Source organism: Manis javanica, chromosome 11 (genome assembly GCF_040802235.1).
Source record: "Manis javanica isolate MJ-LG chromosome 11, MJ_LKY, whole genome shotgun sequence".
NCBI classification, from domain to species: domain Eukaryota; kingdom Metazoa; phylum Chordata; class Mammalia; order Pholidota; family Manidae; genus Manis; species Manis javanica.
The window spans coordinates 26,627,752-26,637,124 of NC_133166.1; the positions used below are offsets into that span (position 1 = coordinate 26,627,752).

Consider the following 9,373-nt stretch of genomic DNA (forward strand, 5'->3'; position numbering starts at 1 on the left):
AAGGTGACCTTTTGTATTGTGTCCTGTGTACATTGAGAAAGGACAAGATTTCTACCTGGGTTGCTCACGTGTGTAACAATTAGCCATGAGCTTTATTAGATTCTCCTTCCAATGGGTGTGTGCTGTGGACATGCATCTTTTGATCCAGGGTGTCATAATTCATGGGGTGCACACACAGCTGTGCTAATGTGGTAAAGGGTTGTAAGGATTGTAATATATGATCCAGTAGTCATACTGAAATATAAATCATGCTGTTCAAACATTGCTCGCTTATTAATTGGACAGGTAGTAAGCACAATATTTCCTAGGATTTCTGTGAACTATTAAGACACAAAAATACATACAACACTGTTGTTGCTTTCAGGAGCTGAAAGGTTGGTTAGGAGGGGCACAATAGGAGTTCTTGGAATACAGTCCTCTCAAGAGGTTAGAATGAGGAATCGAGTAAGTTACCTGATGGGCAGTAAGGTACCAGGCAACATAAGAAACCACTGGATAGAGAGTTAAAAGTCTAAGCCTTACACAACTACAAAAAATGCGTTCTTGGTCCCGAAAGAGCTGGGTTCACAGTATTTCACATTACTCCTCTATTACCTGAGAATAGTGAACAATTTGTTTCAGCAGATCCTTTCTAAATGGAAGCCTTTGTGACTCAGTAATAACTTAGAGGGGTATTACCCTGTTTTGATCATGGAAGCAAAATCTCTCCATAGTCTTATACCAATACTGTCCCCAAAGTCTGGGTCTTTTGGTCTTAACCAAAATCACCTGACATATATCCTTGACCAACTTAAGCTTTCATTCTGCAAAGCTCTGCCTATTTCTTTCCTCCTCCCACTCACAGTGAAGAACAATAAGTTGGTATTTCATTCCTCTGCTCCTGGATACCACTATGAGCTACCCTTTGAAAAGTAAACATGCACTCACGTAAGGAAAAGCAGTACCTGAAAGCATATAATCAAGATTAACACTGAATTACATTTCCGAAAAGTAAAAAAAATCTGTCAGGATCAATCTTGGTTAAAACCTAGATGAACTTTTACTTTGTCATTTGAAGGAGAACTCCCCAAAATTTCATTCTCTCAAATATTTCAAAATAATTTAAATGGCTTGGTTTCAAGTGTGCATGACTGAATACCAACAGGAAGGTGTTACGTGTATAAAGATATGAAGGTACTAAGCAGCTTCTAAGGTAAATTTGAACCACTGTCTCTTACAAAATATTAAATACCTACCACTTTTAACAATATTACATATTGACATCTAATCATCAAGCACATACACAGAGTGATAATGGCCCTTGAGGCCAACATCTAACATATTGTCTATCAAGTGTGCATTTACAGTGAATATAGACAAAGTTTTGTAATGTTTCTGGGGTTGCAGCAATGAGGAACATAGTCAAGGTCCATGCTTATAAGTGCAAAGGCTCTGAACCTCGAAGAAGGAGGAGGCCAAGAAGTAGTGGGAAGTGTCAATAGGTTTCATAACAGTTTTCCCAACACAGCAGCAGAATATGCCAATAGGAAGGACATAGCCAAGGAGCACCTAAGGCAGAGGTCCAATACAACGGCCATTAGGCAGAAAGCTGGGATGCAAATCTACAACAGAATTTAAAGAACTAAGTAGAATATGATAACAGGAACTTGAGTTTGAACCAAAGCAGGAACACGATCCTGTGAACTGAAGACATACAGAAGAAAATGGGATTGAAGAAAGAAGGCCCTTCATCAGACCAGCACAAACCACAGAAAATGTGTCTGCTTTCTAAAATATTAATCAAAAATAAGTACATAATTACTCCAGCATTTCTAGATGAAATACCAACCTGTTATTTCTTATCTTGTTGATATTAGCCATTCTGGCTAATGTGAGGTGATATCTCACTGTGTTTTAATTTGCATTTCCCTGATGATTAATGATGTTGAGCATCTTCCCATGTGTCTGTTGGCCATCTGTATGTCTTCTTTGAAAAAAATATCTGTTCAGGTAATTGGACCATTTTTAAATAAGGTTATTTCAGGTTTGGTGTTGAGTTTATGAGTTCTACATTCATTTTGGATACGAGCCCCTTATCAGATATATCACTTGTAAATATATCCTCCCATACAATAAATTGCCTTTTCATTTTGCTGATGGTTTCCACTGCTGTGCAGAAGCATTTTGGCTTGATATAGTTCCATTTGTTTATTTTTTATTTCATTTCCCTTGCCTGGGGATAAATTTCCAGAAAATGTGAGTCTGGGAATCACAGGAAAAAGCACAAAGCTAGTTCAGCCTCAACACTGGCTCGGCTCAGGTAGGAGAAATGTCTGTAAAGGCTGTCGCAAGGAGTATGGGCCCAGGTGAGGGCCACTAGGCATTTATATTAACAGCATCAGTATCCCAGACAGGCTGAAACCCACACAAAACACAGATGCAAAGAATTTTCTTAGGTGTAATTTATAATTTTTCTTTCTTTTCTTTATTGTCTTTCCCCTTTCCCCAAGTCACCCCATTCTACATCACTAGGTTGTTATCAGGACTAAAGGAAATATCAGGTAACAATCAGAATAATATGACACATTAAGAAGATGTGTGATAATTGCTGCTAGTGTGGTCCTTGATGTAACTGTAAGTGTGATCTCCTTCTCCTAAGGTGGCAGAAAATATTCTTTGATGTCCTGTATTTCTAACACATCATATAATGCTTTCTACACAGTATGATCAAAATATTCATTCAGTAAAAAAGTAAAAGTAATTTTACCCTTGCAATAATCCTGTGTCAGAAGACTTACTATCAAAATATTATCAAAACATTAACAAAACAGAAACACCTTGGTGATCTTGTGGAATCACTAAATAAGATCTCCAGGGATAATCCATTAATAGAACAATACTTTGACTTGATCAAATGTGGACAGCACACAGTAAATTTGGCAAATACATGTCAGACTACAGGAGACCTTAGTAAAATCAAGCCAACAAGGGACTCTAGTGTTTAAACTTTGAAAGGAGATTTTGTAAATACTCAAGAAAAAACAAAAATAAATAGTAAAAGATGGAAAGGGATGTGAATATGTACTTCACAGCTTGAAAACCGTAAGTGGCTAAACAGAATATGAAGAATGCTCCCTGGTCAGAAGAAATTCAAATTAAAATAATGAGATACTACTTTACATCCATCAGTTTTCAAAAGACAAGCATCAAATGGGATAAAGAATGTAAAAAATAAAGAAACTTCAGAAATTTCCAGTGGGGTTATATATATTTGGGTGAGAAATTCCAAGTGAAATTAATTTTTATATGCCACAACTAAAAAAAGTTCCTGCAAATGTAACTTCTTGAGGTCCATAAGTAAAGGTGGACCAGAATATTGACAGTAACAATACTTCTGGTAACAATTCATCTCAGATCATGCTGTTAGCTAGTTACACAGAAATGGAAAATGCACAGAATGGAAACTGCACAGCAGTCAATAATGAAGATGACTTACACATAGCAACGTGACAGACTTTTAAGATTTAATCTTGTCTGAAAATATGGAACAGTATCAGATACAGAACCCGATCACAGTTCTATAAATTTAATACCAATGCCATATATAAGTGAACATATAGCTAACCAGGCACACTGAAGACTAATTAGAAAGACATATGTAAGGGATGCTACAGTTTCCATTTACCTTAAGGGAAGATAAATAGCAGCAATGTTGGGATATGCAGAAGAAAAAGATATAAAAAATAAAGCAAAATATGGGAGGACCTTAAAGAAACAGATGGTGCTTATTCGATAACTTGAGGAGTATGAATGATTCACATGAAGCTCAAGGTGAAAATAAAAAATAAGGAACAAATCATGTTTCCTAATTTCCACTTGTATATAAATATGATTTTAAAATCTTTCACTGTAGTAGAAATTACTACAGGACTTTCTCTCTGAAAATTACACTGCATTTTCTCAGTAATTTTCTCTTCTTATTTATCATTCTAATGCCAAACCAGAAGTCATGATAAGTTAACATTGCTCCATCCAATAGCATGATTTGGGATGCTATCTAACAAGCACATACAGGAAGCCCATGTATGGAAGGTTTTGAGTGTGGGTGTGCAAATGAGTATGAACATGTGTGAATGGATATAAGACCCCAAACCTAGGAGAGTCACTAACACCCAGCAGGACACATAGCCAACAAAGGGCTGGATTACCAGGGCTCCTTTCCTTTAGAGACAAAGGAAATCATTTTCTTTTCCCGTGTACCTGACTGTCTGTCCCAAGAGGGTCCTTTGAGTTCAAGGAAGGAACGACGGAGAAGTTCCTAGAAGGCGAAGTCCTTTAGGCTCCAGAGTAATAAATACCCCAGGTACGTTGGGACCTAACCAAAGCTACAGGATCAGAGGAGCCAGAGCCTGTGCTTCACACCCTCCGAAAGTGAGCCTGGGTAGAGGGTGCCTGAGACGCAGCTACACCATCATTAGCAAGAAGACAGGAGAGACCTTCCTCTTCAGTCGGGAGCTGCGTTCCTGTCCATTCCGGAGTTGGCACTGCGAAAGCAGGCTGAAAACAGGGCCTGCAGCCTGCAGCGTCCGTCAGGTCAGGAGGCAGCATGAGAACCTCTGCCATGCTCTTGCCTTCTCTGAACTTTGCTTGGCACTGCCAGACATGCAGAGAAGTGGGACTTTGTCCCTAGGAAAGGAGAATAACGGGGGCAGGAAGAGCCCAGGAAAGTGTCATCTGGACCCCAGGGAAAACATTGGGGTTTTCAACTCTGAGTGTGGGAATTTAGGAGACTTCAGGCAAAGACTCTGCCTACAAATGTTTCACTCCTGGGGTTGAAATTAAATTTACTCTAGTTCACTTCAGAGGTTGAGGGTAGAGGCTGCAGGTGGGGATCAGTGGGGCTCAGAAAGTAGTTCCTCAGCTTGCAGCTCAATCTAAGGAAATTTCTAAATGCCGCTGCTGTCAAAAGCAAAAAATTATGTCCATAGGGTCCACGAGGTTTCAGTCACTGGGGGCACTCAGTGATGTCCGACACAACACTGGGAGACAGGCCTGCAGGTCGCTCTGCTGGAACTCTGTGGAGCTGGGGGAACCCCTGGACGCAGGATTACCACAGTGCTGCTCTGTGGACCTTCCCTGCAACCAGGGGAAAAGCCTGGGAGCCTTTAGGGTCTCTGCTTTATTCTTGACCTTCAGGATCTCTGGCTTCTGCATGGTGTCCCTGTCTGCAAACAGCCAGTCATTAGTTCTAGGTCCTCAGCCCAGACGGTGCCGTGGCAAGCTCTGATTGCAGACTGACACTGGAAAAGGACAGAGGAAGAAAGACATACGTGTTTTCACATGCTCTGCTTCTAGGGCTCAATAGGTGGCTCAGTGTTAATTGAATGAAATGTGGATTGAAGAACATGGAGGGGCATTTCAGAGAACAGAGAAGAAAGTTAGAGTTTATGGGTGTGGGAAACATACAAAATAATCCTGAGAAATTTCATCCTAATTGTAGAAATAATTATCCCCAAGCTCTTCAGTAGACTAAACACAAACAAACTAACAAGCTTCTTCATCTAAGCTTCCCCGTGGTTATGCAGTCTGAATCTTCCATTTTGCTGTACCTCTAAATATCTTTTCAGGATTTTTCCCTGCTTCCATGCAGGGAATCCTTAATTCTTTTAAGGAGTACGTTGAACCTCTGGAGAAGAAAAGTTTCCTGGAGACGGTAAGATTTGGGGCTGTAACTTGTAATGGTTAAATGTAAATATTCTGCAGAGAGTATGATCATGGGATGGAGAAGCAAAGGTCAAATGAGTAAACCTGAATTATGAAAGTGGTTTTTGGAGGGGACATTCAGAATGTGGTGGCCTGAAGTCATACAGGCTATGGATACAAGGGTTGAGTCATTGTGGCAAGTTCTGGGCTTAGCAGTGGTATTTGAGTTTATTCCTCTGCTTTACAAGTGAATGTAGCACAGAGAAACAGAGGGATAGTCGCAGTAGAATGAACATAGTACCCAGGGCACGGAAGGGGTCCTTTGCTCATCAACTCAAAGGTGGAGGTTATTTTACTGTGGGTTTTATCTTAATGGCATCCTGCACTGCCAGCATCTCTCACTCTGTGGGCCATTCCACCAAACCGAAGCAGAGAACTCCCAGACAGGAGAAACTAAGCTGGACAGAGCAGAGCACGGAATTATGAAATTGAAAAATAAGTCAGAGAATATGGCTATGGAATTTGTTTCAGAATGTTTATCAAATACTTAGTGGGGTGCCACTAGAATGCAAACTCAGGAAAACAATAATTAGAGACACAATGCAAAAGTGGACTAAGACAGGAAAAGCACTAGGCGTAGTGGGAAGCAAGAATCAGAGTTGCAAGTGGAAGGAAAAGTAAGATTGCATACTTCTGGGAAACTGCCCTAAGGACTGTATGTGTAAGGGGACAGGTAAGGAGGACAAAAGCCTAAGAACATTTCAAACTGCTAAATAAGATACGCATTTCTACATCACTGTGGTGACAAAGGACACAGGTGTACTCATATATTCACTTTGAACCTGACTCTGATTTCCTCTGCATTAAAACCCTAGTAATTAAAGTGTGGGAAGGAGATGTAATACCATATCTCAACATGCCCATCTAAAAGATACATTTAAAATAGTCAACATAGTATACTACTTTGGAGTATTATGAGTCACAATGAAATAATATATTTAAAATTCATCCCAGAATTGCCAAAGTCACTCTCAGTGCACTCTGTTATTAGCAAGAAAAAAAGAACTGGAAGATTGTCAAAACTCTTCTACATATCAGGTAGCAAGGCCTTTCCTGGCTTACCTGGCTTACCAGGTTGACAGAACCACTGCCAGGGGAAGTGGAGAGTGAGAGGAATGAAGAGAGGAGGTGGTGGGAATGCCCCTCCACCCTCTCTGGGGATAAACCCAGTCACTGAGGGGGTCTCTCCGATGAGGAGGATCTCAGAGGAGTCAGCTGAGCAGGACTGAACTGCACTCAGCAATTATTTGGCAGAATCCATACGTACCCAAATAAATGACTTTTCAGACAAAATGCATGTCACTAATGGTATTTTCAGGGTATCATTTAAAGCCAAATAAATACAACAGAAAGGTCAGAATAGCTGTGGCATTAAGACTAGTGAAACTTCTCTGAGTCCAAACATTGTGCTGGCCCAACTACTTATTTCAGTATATTATTATAGTTAAACTGTAGGTGTGGCAGCCAATTAAGAAACAAAAAATAAAAAGGAAGAAACTTACACACAAGTACAAGTTTAGACTCACCTGTCACAAACAAGTTTCTCAGGAACTTGCTCCTACTCCTTAGTTTGTGCAAAGATGGAACAACTATATTAAAAATAAACCTTGAATAAAACATGTATAAACAAATCCTACTACCACAGTCCTCTAAGCTGCTTAGAGTGAAATACCTGGTAGTATGACACAGCAAATAAACAGATGCGTTCACTTCCTCTGGACAACCAGCAAGGACTTAAAAGTTTCATACAGGTAAAACATATTGTCTTAAATTCAAATTTCTAGAGACAATAGCTAATTTTGATCTTAATTTTACAGATTCCTAAAAGAAGGCTGCAGGAATACATGACAAAATATGACCACACAACACAATGTCACCACCTCCGAGATTTCAGACTTCCTCCTGAATTGTTTTGTCAGGTACCCCAGCTGGCAGCTCTGGCTGTACCTGCCCCTCAGCGTCCTCTTCCTCCTCGCCATGGGGGCCAACACTATTCTCCTCATCACCGTTCAGATGGAGGCCTCTCTGCACCAGCCCATGTACTACCTGCTCAGCCTCCTCTCCCTGCTGGACATGGTACTCTGCCTCACGGTCATCCTCAAGGTTCTGGCCATCTTCTGGTTTGACCTCAGGTCAATAAGCTTCTCTGCCTGCTTTCAGCAGATGTAAATCATGAACTGCTTCTTTGCCATGGAGTCCTGCATCTTCACGGTCATGGCCTATGACCACTATGTGGCCATCTGCAACCCTCTGAGGTACCTGTCCATCACCAACGACAAATTTGTGGCCAAGGCTGCCATTTTTTTTGGTCAGGAATGTCCTTCTTACAATGCCCATCCCAATTCTCGCAGCACAGCTCCATTACTGTAGGAGAAACGTCATTGAGAACTGCATCTGTGCCAATATGTCTGTGTCCAAGCTCTCCTGTGATGACATCACACTCAACTGCCTCCTCCAATTTGCTGGAGGCTGGACTCTGCTAGGATCCGACCTCATCATCATTTTCCTCTCCTACACCCTCATCCTGAGAGCTGTGTTGAGACTCAAGGCAGAGGGAGCTGTGGCCAAGGCCCTGAGCACCTGTGGCTCCCACTTCATCCTCATCCTCTTCTTCAGCACCGTCCTGCTGGTCTTCGTCCTCATGCATGTGGCCAAGAAGAAGGTCTCCGCTGAGGTGCCGGCCCTGTTCAATGTCCTCCACCAAGTCATCCCTGCAGCCCTCAACCCCATTGTTTATGGAGTGTGCACCCAGGAGATCAAGCAAGGAATCCAGAGGTTACTGAGGAAAGGGTGGTAAGGACACTGGATCTCTGCATTCCCAATGGAGGATGACTCTGAAGCAATAAATGGTAAATGGCCTGAAATTTACATTTATGAGCTATTACCTAAACTCAGAAAATTAGATATCACCCCTTCCTTAATAATTCAGTTTCATTTTAAGTTTCTGTTTCTCCCACCTCTCCATTGGGAATCTCCTTGTCCCTTTCTCCTATCTTTTCCATACTATTGTCATATTTTGCCCAAAGTGCTGACATTCCTGGGGGTAGGTTCTAAAGTGAGAAATTTATGTTCCTGAAAATACAGCTGTTAATAGATCATGACTGAGATAGGATTAAAGATGGCAGCGTGAGAGGCGAGACAGAGACCCCCTCCTGAAACCACAAGTAATATAATAATATAATTAATACAACTAATCCTGAAAGAGCAACAGGAAAGAAGGCTGCACCAGAGTGCATAAACCTGGAGAAAAGAGCGGACATCACAGAATAGGGTAATGTGCAAAAGCTATGACTCAGCGGGACCAAAGCCCTTCCCCCAACCCAGCTCACCGGTGGTAGAAAAAGAAACAGGGAGGGGAGGGAGTGGAGGCCTGGGACTGCTGATCACCCACCCCTGGAGATCTGCTCTGGGAGCACAAACCTACATTGCATGGTGCTCTGGTAATTAGTGGGGTTGGGAAGCTAAGACACGTGATACCTGGAGAGATGGAGATTCCAGCCACCTGTGGAAAACAGGGATTCATGTGAGGCTGATATGGATGGGCAGTCTGAGAGAATTCCTAACCGTGAGAGGGCTGCTAAAGGGGCAAAGATTGCATAGAGCTTACTGTGCAGGAGAAAGGACACATAGA

The 9,373-nt window shown here is 41.6% G+C and overlaps 1 pseudogene; it reads left to right on the forward strand.

Moving 5' to 3' along the window:
* Positions 1-7,596: 7,596 nt before the first annotated feature.
* LOC108385291 (olfactory receptor 56A3-like) lies at positions 7,597-8,539 on the forward strand (annotated as a pseudogene).
* The last annotated feature ends 834 nt before the right edge of the window (positions 8,540-9,373 follow it).